Source organism: Phytophthora cinnamomi, assembly GCF_018691715.1.
Source record: "Phytophthora cinnamomi strain GKB4 chromosome Unknown Contig14, whole genome shotgun sequence".
NCBI lineage: Eukaryota > Oomycota > Peronosporomycetes > Peronosporales > Peronosporaceae > Phytophthora > Phytophthora cinnamomi.
Window position 1 is genome coordinate 1,251,531 of NW_027150947.1, and position 12,696 is coordinate 1,264,226.

Here is a 12,696-nt window from a genome sequence, read left to right on the forward strand (position 1 = left end):
TTCACAGGAAACGGGAGGGGGCGTCGCCCAAAAATATGTGTCCACATATTTTGAGGTGTCGCCCCATCAAGCAACACGTATTTGTGATGCCCCACTAGTTAAGATTATACCTGTGGACTCAAGTATAATTAATTCTAATTATTGATAGGGGTTGTCAATGCCGACTATTTTTTTTGATCAAAATGTTTATTGACCAATCGCGAGCAGATCGATTTGACCATTCCATTTTTGCTCTAAGCAGCAACAGCTCAAGATTTCAGTTGCCACGCCTTGCTACGCGCCAGATGGTGCTGTGAGAGGTGCGCGCAGCTTTCGTCATGGTACCAGGGGACTCTCTTTCGGACTGCTTGCGCTGAGGCCTCGCGATGCGCCTTTCAACGCTTGCTGCACACAACCCTATCATGTGAGTCTTCGGCGTCGAATGACACGAGTAGAATTGATAGACCTTATGAATGTTCTACTCGCAACTGTTGACATCACAAGAGACATGGGCCGGGTCTTCAGCGGTAATTCTCCATGCGGCGGCATGCCTTCGCCTTGCATGTGCCCATTGCGACCCTGTTGAATCTTTGGACTGCTAGAAAAAGAGGTGAGCTGCTGCTGTTCGACCGGAACGACTTTTCGTTCCATTAGCGATTTTTCTGGCCAACCACAGCCCCCCAAAAACTCCGACGTGCTGAATCGAAAAACCGAGCAGCTGCTCCAGCCATTGGTAACCCCTAACGACTCCTACGCTTCCTCAACACGTGGCGCAACGTGTAAATATAGTAGCGAGCGAAAGTAGGCCCACTACACCCTGAAGGTAGCCACCGTCCCGGATGCTGATCTAACGACGATCCCGTGAATGTGGTTGAATCTGACGTCTTTTGGGTCACTACTCATGGGAGTGACCTTATGTAGCCATCCCTAAATAGTGTCAGGGTCGCGATTCTATGTAACCCCATTACATCCTCCCCCACTTAGATTCGATCCTATCGAATAATCAGAGCGAGGGGACGGTGGCGGCTCAAACTGGACTCACACAGTCGAAATCTATCGACAACGGCGCGAGCGCTTGTGTCTCGGCTCTCGGGTCCCAGAAAGCAACTGTAATCGCCGAGCAAGTCCTACGGTCTCCACATCGACCGGAAGCATGCCTTTAAAGCGCAGCTCTCGCGGTGCGAAAGCAACATCGAAACCCGGGTCGACAGGCCGAAGGCCAAAAATAAGGACGAGTCGCCCACACTGAAGGAGGCCATGGGTGTGGCCTCAGAGGCGGTGCGCTCTCGGAGCAGTTATTCGGAGAACACACACGAGGAACGTGCATCCCGCAACTCGCCCGATGCTCCATCGGATGAAGAGGGCAACCCCGGTTCAGTTATAAACGGCGCAGCCCGCGCCGGGACTGGGATGCGCCCGAACTCAGCTGCACCAAAGTCGTGTACTCCGGTGAGGGTTCATCAGAGGAGGAGAGCACCTCCGAAGGCAGCGCGCAGGCCGCCAACGACAAGAACAAGGCGGAGGGCAAAGCGCCCAGCGCTCCAGCTGACCCGGACACCCAGGCCGAGGAGCCGTCGACAAGACGGGCACATGGCCCATGGCAGTTCTGCCGGCCAAGAACCTGACCCTGGTGGAATGCCCCACGCGCGCCTGATCTTCCAAGGACACCGCAGGGCGACGCGACGGGTGGGAGGAAGCGTGTCGCCTCTAAGTCGCCGCACCGCGATGACGAGAGGGACCTGTTTGATGGCTCCCAGTCCGAGGAAGGGGCTGTCGACGGGCCCCGTGCGGTCTCTAATGACCTCGATGAGCAGCAGACGCTATACTGCTACGCTGGCCCGGCCGCCCGTGTGGGACAAGCTACGGCGCCGGCCACGGCTACTGTAGGCTCTCTTTCCGGCGGGGGCGCTGCGCGTCCAAAGGGCTATTACCTGCCCGAGAATGGCACTGACGCTGTACAGCTCCTGGACAAGCTCACACCTCCTCGTCTTGTCAGCGGCTACACCTCGAGGGGCTCCTATGAGCGCGCTCTGGTTGCGACAGAGCCGCTCTTTGGTAGCGATATTGAAGCCACTCAGTGTGTGCTCTTAGCGCCACACGTGATCCTATTCAAGGAGTTCATCAACCTTCGTAAGAAGGCGGAGAACAAGGGTGGATTCCATCCAGTGTGGGGTTATCCCTGGGTCAAGCGTTCCGAGGCTATGACCTGGATTGAGGTGGCAGACCTCTTCTGGAGATTCGTATCTCACAAAGGGTATTCCGACCAGGAGTATAAAGAACTCCATGAGGACCCCTTGCCGTCCGCTATACTGAATCAGCGGCGAGGTTTTTGGTGTTCAACAGCACCTTGTCGCCGACTGCAAATACCAGATCGGAGCGATTACGATCATACGCTGCATGCCAACGATCTTGAGCCGCCTCCAGAGCGTCCTGTGCTTCTGCCAAAATCGCCTTCTGGTGTGTGATGAACTTAGAGGCGGAGGACTGGCGAGATGTTGCGACTACGAAATCCGACACTGAGGGCGGTTGGTAGCCTAGATCGGCCTTGAAAGGGGACATGCCCGTCGTGCTGTGAACGCGCGAATTGTATGCACAGCGGTAGGGTTTTATCCCAGTCATCATGATGTGGAGAGACAAAGTGTCTAATATACTCGTTCACGAATTTAATCGTGACTTCCGACTGTCCATCTGTGGAAGGTCGGAATGCAGAGCTCAATTGCAATTGGGGCTCCTGTAATTTCATGATCTGCTGCCACGGTTTTGAAGTGAACTTTGCATCTCGGTCAGACACTATAGCTTCAGGTAGACCGCGAAGTCTCGGGTAGAAATCACGAAACAGCCGCGCTGTAGCCTCTGCTGTTGCATCCGTTCGAGTAGCTAAATAATGACCGCGCTTGGTAAGGCGATCTACAATGATAAGCACTGCATCGTGGCCAGAGACTGTCGGCAGAAACTGGGCCATGAAGTCCATACTAATATCAGTCCAGTGATTGGCAGGTATCTCTAGCGGATGAAGTAGACCAGCAGGCTTACCCCGGACATATTTGTGCCGCTGGCACAGCTCGCATGATGAGATATAACGTTGGGCGGACTCAGCCATATCACGCCAATAATACTTTTTCAGTAGGAGCAGGAGTGTCTTAGCCTTGCCGGAGTGGCCTCGCGCAGGAGAATCATGCTCCTCGTAAAAAATTAAGTTCCGCAACTCTGCCACGACCGGAACACACAATCGCTGAGGTGAATCAGGGTACACTTGGAAATACAAAAAGCCATCGGCTATGGTAAAACGGCGAAGTCTCCGCGATCCAGTGTCAATATCGCCGACGAGGGCCTGCATAATTGGGCCGAATATGGAATCTGTAGCATAGTGACGCCTGCACATGCTTAGTATGTCGACAGGGTGAGTGACCTGCTGTGCAAAAATACTGGCCTCCTCCGAGTCAGCGTCGTAGGAGGTGAGCTGGCGCAGGAGTTCCGAGAAGCTGATAGCACGGCTCGTGTCGTCCGACCAATCGGGCCGTCTTTATACACTATCCGCGACGGTATTGGTCCTGCCCGCGATCCACCTAAACCGAGGCTGGAATAGCGCGAGCTCGTTTAGCGACCGTGCTAATCTCTGCGAACACGTTTGCTGCTGCTGTAAGGATTCGATCGCTCGGTGGTCGGTGTTGAGGAAGAAGGGCTTGTCTAGCAAATATACCTTCCAGGTGCGCATAGCGTGCAGCGCTGCTAGAAGTTCCTTTTCACGTGTAGGGTAAATTAGCTCTGTTCGCGAGAGCTTCCTTCCGCCATACGCGATAATACGTTCCGCACCACTATCATCATACTGGAACAAATACCCACCAACCGCAAAATCAGAGGCGTCCTCGCTCACGTGGAACGGTTTCTAGAAATCGGCGTGGGCGATAGTCGGGGTCGAAGACAGCTTCTGCTTGAGCGTCTCGAACGCCACTGTCTGCGCCGAGGAAAATGTAATCGGGTCCTTCGGACGTTTGTTTTTCACTAGTTCGGTCAACACGGCGACGTTCTCTGCAAACCCGTTGCAAAACCGGCTAACGTACACACAGGTCCCGATGAAAGATTGCAACTCGCGCTTAGTCGTGGGCAAAGGCCAGTCCCGGATGACTGAAGCTTTGGCGGGATCGATCCACACGCCGTTGACGCCAACCACATCACCCAAACATGGGATTTCGCGCCCGCCAAAAACGCATTTCTCGATCTTCACGTACAACAGCTGCTAGGCGCAGCGCGTGAGCACCCTCCTAAGAGCGGCTAAGTGCTCCTCCACACAGTCGGACGGTGTGATGACGAACCAATCATCAAAATATGTCTGACAAAAACAATCAAAGTCCTTGAAAATGGATTGCACCAATCTGTTGAAGTATGACGGACTACTTGAAATCCTTATAGGCGTCACCAGGTACTCGAAAAGCCCATTGTGCGTGGAGAAAACTGTGTACGGAATAGAATCCTCTCGCAAATTGACCTGAAAGAAGCCCCATAACAAATCTAACGCTGTGAACATGCACTCGTGAGCCATCGCGCGGTATTCGGGTTAGCTAGTACGCGCACCTTAGCGTTGAGTCCACGGTAATCGTGAACGATCCGCCACTCGCCGCTGGCCTTCCGCACACAGAAGGTCGGCGCGCAGTATGGCGATGACGACAGCCGGATCAACTTGGCCTTTAGCATCTTGCGCGTCCATTGCAGGATTGCCTCGCGCTGCTCCCTTGAAAACAGGAACTGCTTCCGGTTAACGGGCGCTGCGTCTGTAACGTCGATGCTCACATCCATGTTGCCTTGGCGAGCCGGAGGGACCGATAGTAATTCAGATCTGAATACAATATCTCTAAACTCCAGCAACAATGGATACACTGCTGTATCCTCGAGCGCCTTCCAGGATGCTGCTTTCGGGGCCAACGTAGCCTCGTCCGCAGAATTTATCAGGAAGCAAAATTCATTGTCAGCAGCTTGTAGGAGTTTGTGCACATCTCGAGACCGGACTAAGCGCGTGCACCCCCCCCCCCTCGGACTGGTAACCATGAGTATAATAATCGCGCACACGTGCCTCAGCACGCCGCTTCGGAGAAGTCGCGGGTGACTGCATCGTCGCCCACCTACACGCACTGCTGGCTGGGCGTCTGGCCTTGGTCGCACCGTCTTGGCCACCCCGTCGATGATCGGGTTCACCACTTCGAGCACGGCATGCCCAGCATGACGTCGCACGACTCCGGGATCTCCATCACGAACGCTCCAGTAGTGTAAATAGAAAAGTCAGGTAAAATAATAGAGATGCCACTCGCCGGAGAATGACTGCTTGTTTTCCGCCACCGAGGCGGATTGCCAGTGGTCGGGCATGCTCGTAGACGCTGAGTCCAACCTGCGAGGCGAACTGCGGGCACACTGCATTGAAGGATGCACCGCTATCAATAAAAGCAGACACAGACTCGTCTTGGACCAAGCCTGGCTGTTGAAGGTGACTATGAGGGGAGGATTTTTGGCGCAACAAAAACAACATCGTCGGTTTCATAGTCGACAGGAGTTTGAAGGCCAGAGGATTGACGCTGCGCTGCCACATGGTCGACGGCAGCAGCGTTCTCCTCGGTGGGGCTCCAGGCCACCGAGCCTCCTAGTTTGTTTTAGCACCGGGACCCTTGCTAGGACACGCGGGTGCCTTGTACCCCTTGAGCCCGCACTTGAAGCAAGTTGGTTCAGTATGGGTACCTCCAGAACTCGGTATCGACTTTTACGGGGTTTGTAAATTTAACCTTCCGGTGTCATTCCTCTTGGTTTTCCCTTGCTGGAAACGATTATGCTTGGTGGCATTTATAGTTGGAATCGATTTAGCCTTAGGGACCTCGCGAGAGTCCTCAAAGCGTTGATCGTGATCGATAGTGTCCTTTAGCGTGCTTGGGCAATTTTGTGAGACGTATTAGTTCGTGTCCGCGCGCAGGTTCTGCTGGTAGAGCCAGCGCTTCACAATATCGGGCATGTCGATGCCCGACATGGACAGCAACTGCATAAACTTGGTGCTGTATTCCTGTTGAGTGGTTGTGACGCGCAGATGATGAATCTTTGTCAACATCTTGAACTCGTAATCATTGTCACGATACCGTGATCGGATCTGCTGTTTGAACAGCTGCCACGTGCGCGGATTATTGCCCATCGCGTGCTTGAATTCACGATACCAAGCCATGACGTCTACGCCCAGAAATGTGACGACCATGTCGACGAAGCGTGAGTCTTTGCTACTCATCTCCATTGTGTACGCTGACGATGTTGCTGGTGGGGCTGACCCCGGGTGTGCCGGCGCTGCTGGTGGGGCAGGGACGGGGAAAATTGGCGGTGCTGGTCCAGCTGAAGGTGCCTCCGTAGTTGGCGCCGTGGGGCCCACGTTTGCACCTGCCGGAGGCGGCGACACCTCGGGGCACTGTCGTTCCTCGGCCATTGTATCGTACTCATCGTAGCCGTCGGCCCAGGCACCTGGGAAGCGTCCGTGGAGTCCATTTGGGGAGCCTGGTACGATCGTAAGTTGGGTGATACGTCTTCTGTCTGCCGAGCGGTCTTCCTTGAGCTCATGAGCGGACGGACGAGTCTAGTCGTACTTAAGTGAGAAGATACAGTGTTACATCGAAGGTTGTTCGGCTCTAATTTCGAAATTGTCTTGCCCTTAGTGGTTGCTTGGCCTCGAGTCTTGTCTAGCTGCGCACTAGGAGGCGAAATGAAGACTGAACTGAATGAAATAGTTAAACTACGACTTCCTACTCTGCTCTACTCTCTGCTGTGCAGCGCTCTAATGAAACGCACGCAGCAACGGAAGCACCCATGCGATCAAGGACGGGCGCTCTTCGCTGGACCCTCCAGCAACGGACTGCGATCTCCGTTACAGGCGTCGACAACTTCGAGTCATCCGCTGTCGCAAAAGCCAAATCATTTTCATCTAAAGTCGAACTCTAGCTTATTTTTCGTCTGCAAAATCATCTAAGGCGATCTACTTGCGTAGGGTCACTTGTTGTCCTAATACCTTCGGTTGCTTAATCGCCATTTGCCCCGTGAGGTAGCGCAGTGCTGCTGGGTTGATAATTGCACGCTCGTGAGCAGGGGTGATTCCCTCCATCTGGCGATGACGAGAAGCGCGCGCATCACGAAGAAGGTGAGATAAGTCGACTCGACCGTGGCCTGGCGGCCATGTAGTATGATCTATCGAAGTTGCTGGGTCGACATCATTCAGGCTGATGTGGCGCGAAGGTTGCGCCAAGGAGAGTTACGCGCACGCAATTAATCCGTTGGGACTGCCCCCCCCCCCCTCATTTTTCGGGTGTTCCCAGTATAACTTTTTTTTTCTACTGTGAGTTGGCACTTGCTGTTTAGATATGTGTTTCAGACACCCTCAAGGAACATAGTTACGATGAGAAGTTTGCGGAGTTCGAGCTCTGAAGGGATGCTCCCATACAGAAAACCGTAGCTACGTGCACTCCTAGCGACGCGTTCAGCTAGATCGAGCAAAAAGAAGCACTGCAGCGACTGGAGTTGGCCTTCCATTGCATAGTTGGTTAGTGCTGTTCTCTGCGGGTTCTTGACTGACTCAAGACGGTGAACTCGCTCTCAACTGAGTGAGTGCCGGGCGATATCGCCGCCACTCCAGCGACGAATGAGAACAGTCACCTGTAATCGCCCTCGCGGTCCACATCAGACCACGCATCAAAAAACGAAGATCGCTCAACACTGTCAACGCGGCGATGAAAAGAAGTGTCGACCTTGTATCGCTCGATCATATCATGTCTCTGCTTCCAAATGTCATGACTTGCTGTCGGACCATACGCAGCGGTCAACCGAGCCTTGTGCGTCTCAATGAGATCGCGAAACTGGAGATCGTTGCAAGTCATCACATTTTTCGCGTTTCTGGCACGCGATCAGTAGTTTCTTGTTTCCTGGTCAATCTCGATTCTGATGCGGCTCACATTGCTGATCAATGCCTCTATTGCCCGGCTCATTCCTTCAATTAGAGCTTGTTTTGCAGACTCTTCCAGCACATCATACAACTCGTTCTTTGTCAATGGCCGGGGCGGTGCCGTCTTTCCTGTCTGATTTATATTTGAGCTGCAGTGCATTTACTAGGTTGGAGAGTGCAGAGTATTGGCCCCGCATGGTGATGTTCTCGTACTGCATTGTGCGGAAACAATGACGAATATGCTGGGTCATATCCGCTACCATAAACAAACACAGCCATCACGGTTCCGACGTGTGAGGAGGCTTCTTCTCGGTTTGCATCTTCAGCAATGATTCGTAGTGCTTGCTCAAAAACTGGCAGGAGTCGCGTTTTGCACCAGTGACTTTAGGCTGTGGTGCGGTCTGTTGGTCTCCACGAGCACCCTTCTTAGACCCTCGCATTGATCCTTTTGTCTTCCCCATTCGAGCTAAGAGGTGTAGAGCGCCGAAAGGTGGAATGCACAGGCAGCGACGCGAATAGACTGCCTGCTAGGGTGGTTTCAGGCATCTCCGGAATTAGGTATTTAAAAAAAATAGGATTAGGCGTTTTGCAATTTTTCTTCACACACTGCCTGATTTTGAGAGCGTGGCTACTCGGAGTATACAGTAGGTCGCTAAACCAGATATCGGTCTCGATCGCTACTGCATTATTGCAGACCAAAAGCTAGGCAGTCTACTATAGTACCGGCTATCTGATCATATAGCTTGCGAGATGGTGCGGTCCATGACATACAGTATTGTGGACATGCAGTAGAGCAATTGAGGCGCTGTTTATTAAGCAAACTAGTTTCTGATCGAAAGCTATTAGATCGCGTTTGGTAATATACAGCGAACCAATTATACCTCTAGTACGCGGTACTGTACTGCGTCATCAAGTCGTCGCTGCCGCTGCTGTTCCCTTCGTCGACAGCCGGCACTTCCATGGCAAGGCGGAGCAGGCGGCGTTCGCGAGTACGCCGATTGGCCTCGCGCCTCTTGTTCAGTCTCGTAGTTCCAATGTGGATTAGACGACGCAGATAGTTTTTGTAGTTCTCTCCGTCGTCTGCGCGGAGCGGATGCGCACGTACTTGCACATTGGTGAGCGCTACACAAGCGCGAAAGTACATATGGTGCTTCGCCTCTTTCCACCGATACTTGTCATTGCAAAGGGCCCACAGCGTGGATAGTCTTCCGAAGTAGTTTTCAACTACAATTCTGTCAGAGGATATATTGCGGTTGGTTGCTTCCTCCTCCAGCGTGAGCGGCACGGTGGGACGACGACGCGTTGGGTGGACAACACGATACGTGTCGGCAAGGCCCTGGTAGCCTTTATCCGCGAGGATGATCCACGATGACGGGAATCGTTCGAGGAGCGGGCCGTCATTCGGTATACCCTCTTCTGGGACCTCTTAGTTGCTGCAGCCTCGTGGAACGCCTTATTGTCGCGGAAGAATGAAATGTCCGCCGCTGATTCGCGCCTATAATGAAAGCAGTTGATAGCCAAACCCGTAGGAATGACAGAGATCTCGGTTTTGTAACCGTGTAACTTGTGCTTGGCGCTGTAGTACTCAGCCCGATCCGACTGGGTGCCGCTGATCATGCTGCTCTGCTGAAACGTGACATCTACGGCGTAGCGTGCAGCAGGGTAGTGGCCGAACGCATGTCCAAACAACACTACTTTCTTCAACGTGTCGGAGCGCGCACCTTGCTCCACGTACAGGCTGTAATGAGCCCTCCGTTTACATAAGTAGCTAGACCTATTTCTGATATTGCGTAAGGAGGCATGCTCGGCACACGACTAGTGTGTGCTGATTCGTCACCCCCTGATTGGCTGAAAGGTGGGGAAGCCAGACGCCACGGTCAGCTAATCAGCTGTCAACCTTTATTTGAGTGGTTCACATTAGTCCTAAGGGCTCGCGCCCCGGTCTAATAATAAATCAGAGTTGAATTTACATCGGACTTAATACTTAGTTCTCAGTCTTCCTGGGAACAAGACGCTTCCTCAACAGCTAGGTGTAAGCCAGTGACGGGCATACACCAGGCCCGTCACACCTGGTAGCACTTTGTAGTCCTTCCCATGACCAAGTTCGAGATGAGTGAGTACCAGCCCGCCGGACCTCCAGCCATGACGCTGGAGCATGCAGCCTTCACCCATCTCACGTCGATCGAGTGGCAGGCGCTGCACCGCCTTGCGGCGGTGTCAGGAGAAGTGGCCGTCACGTCGCTGCTGAGCTCAGCGACCCCCGACCGTCATCGCCAAGCCATCCAAGAGGTCATGGTCCGCGAGCTTGCCGAAGCAAAGCGGCGAGTACCAACTCCCTCGCAACCCTCAAGGAACGACGCGTGAAGATGGACCTCTTCATATTCTGGGACGGGCCCAGAATGTCTTCCTGTGAACCGTCGGTTCCGAGATATTGACATCGCGATCGCCTAGAGGTTAATCGAAGTGTCCTCGGCCAAAGTGAACTTCCTACTATCCCGCTTCTCCGGCAAGGCCAAGGAATGGACCCTCGGCAAGCTCGTCGTCAACCAACACGCGTTCCCGACTCTGGAGACACTCCAGAGTGACCTTCGTCTCGCATTTGAACCACCACAGGACGAGTCACGTGTTCAGACGACGTTCTTAGCCCTCAAGCAAGGCAAGATGTCCATGCGCGACTATGTCTAGAAGACGCGCCATCTCGCTTCTTGCATCGTCACGAAGCCGATCGACATGGCGTCCCTAGTCCATGTCTTCGTATCCGGGATGCGCGAAGGGATGACGCGATACTGTCTTACGCGGGCCGACCCCGCCACCCTGGAAGAAGCTTTCGCCCTCGCGTAACGCGAGGGCTATGTGGTGACATCGTCGTATGCAAGGACAACCCCCCACAAAGACTAGTCAGTCGGGTCCTGAACCCATGGAGATCGACGCCGTTGAGGCGTCGCAGCGTCAGCAGTGGCCGTCCTCGAGGCGAGGACGAAGCAGCCGAGACGACCGTCCGATGGTTTTCTTCCGGTGCCGGAAGCCTGGACATCGCGCGGCGGTGTACCGTGAGCCGGCTCCCGTCATTACCTACGTTGAACATTCCACGTCCGGCGAGGCAACCCCGGCCGCACAACGAAAAAACGGTCGGGACCAGTAGGGGCGGGGTGCCCTACTGGTTGGAACGGAGGCCTGGGTCCACCGGTGGCAGATCGACCTCCTAGCCCCTCCCCGTGCTTCACGCACACTTCAATGCCACAACTGCCAGCGGCGACTCGAGACTGATCATCGTCAGTCTGCTTGTCGCCGGCGCCCGGCGACCCCTCCGCGCGTTCCTGGATTCAGGCGCGACGAACAACGTCTTCCGCGCGTCGTGCCTGTCGGTGCTCCCCGATAGTGTTCGCGTCCGGAATGGTCCGGGCGAAGTGGTAATCGAGCTTGCTGACGGAAAGGCTCGCTGCGTTGCGCGGCGCGAGGTCTCATTGCCGTACACGTTCGACGGCTTTCACAGCAACGACGCTTTTCTCGTGATCGAGATGAATTACGCGTTTGACTGTATCCTGGGCATCCCATGGTTGACTCGGTATCAGCCCCAGAACGACTGGCTGGCTCGTTCAGTCAAGCGTCCCCAAGACTTCGACGTGAGCGAGGTATTCACACATCTCGTGGTTGCACCAAGAGACTGGCCCCACGTCACAGTCATGGACGGGGAATCCACGACGCACATTGTGCACAGAGCGAGCGATGGCCCTCTCTGCACGACCTGCGCAGTGCTGTTGACTGGCGAAGATGAAGAAGAACGCGCGCGGGTGGGCGCGCGTGAGAGACAAGCAAGCGATCACCCGCGCTTATCGTGGATGAAGAACGAGGAGGTAGAGCAGTGGCTCCCGCAAACTATTGAGGCGGTCGAGCAGCGGCCCCGGCACGACGATGCCGCGGTTGGTCCGCAGTTACCACCGCGCACGACCGGCGCGGTCGAGGACGAGATCTCGCGCCTAGAGGAGGGTGCATCATCGTCCAGCGGGAGCGAAACCTCAGCCTCGAGCAGGGGATCGAGGCGCACAAAGACCTCCCGCAGGTCGCGGTGACGATTGAAGCCTCGCCGGAGTTTCGCTGACCTACCTCCTGGACCGACTTAATCGGTCTGCGCAATCGAGTATGCGGACGGCGCTCCCAGCCAGACGCGCGTCATCGAAGTCGCGAGCCCACCTCGCGACGCCAAGTCCATCACCAGCCTCCCAGGCCTCTCCTGGAAGAAGTTCCTTCGAGACCTTAAGGCCGGGGACATCGAGCAAGTCTGTCTGATCACTGACGCTGACTTGGTGCTTCACGAGATTATCTCTGTTGAGCTCGAAGATGCGTCGGTAAGACCAAAGAGCGCTGAGCCAAAGTCAGCGTGCGAGGAGCGCTTCGACGCGCAGTCTTGGGAAACCCTGAAGGCGTCTGGTAACCCGGTCTACGAGACAGCCCCCGAGTTTGCCGACGTCTTCGCAGACAAGGTCCCTGCGGCTCTGCCAGCGGATCGTGGCGTTCGCCACGAGACAGACCTCGCACCCGGCGCGAAGTATTGCGTGACATGGCAGTGGCCACTGCAGCGCGATCAAGTCAAGGCCATCGACGACTTCTTCGAAGGTCGCCGACAAGCCGGCCACGTCCGCGAGAGTACCTCCCCACATTCGAGTCCGACCTTTTGTGTGAAGAAGGCCACGGGTGGGTGGTGCATCGTCCACGCTTTCAACAAGCTCAACGACGCCACCATCCCGGCACAGACTCCGATCCCTCGC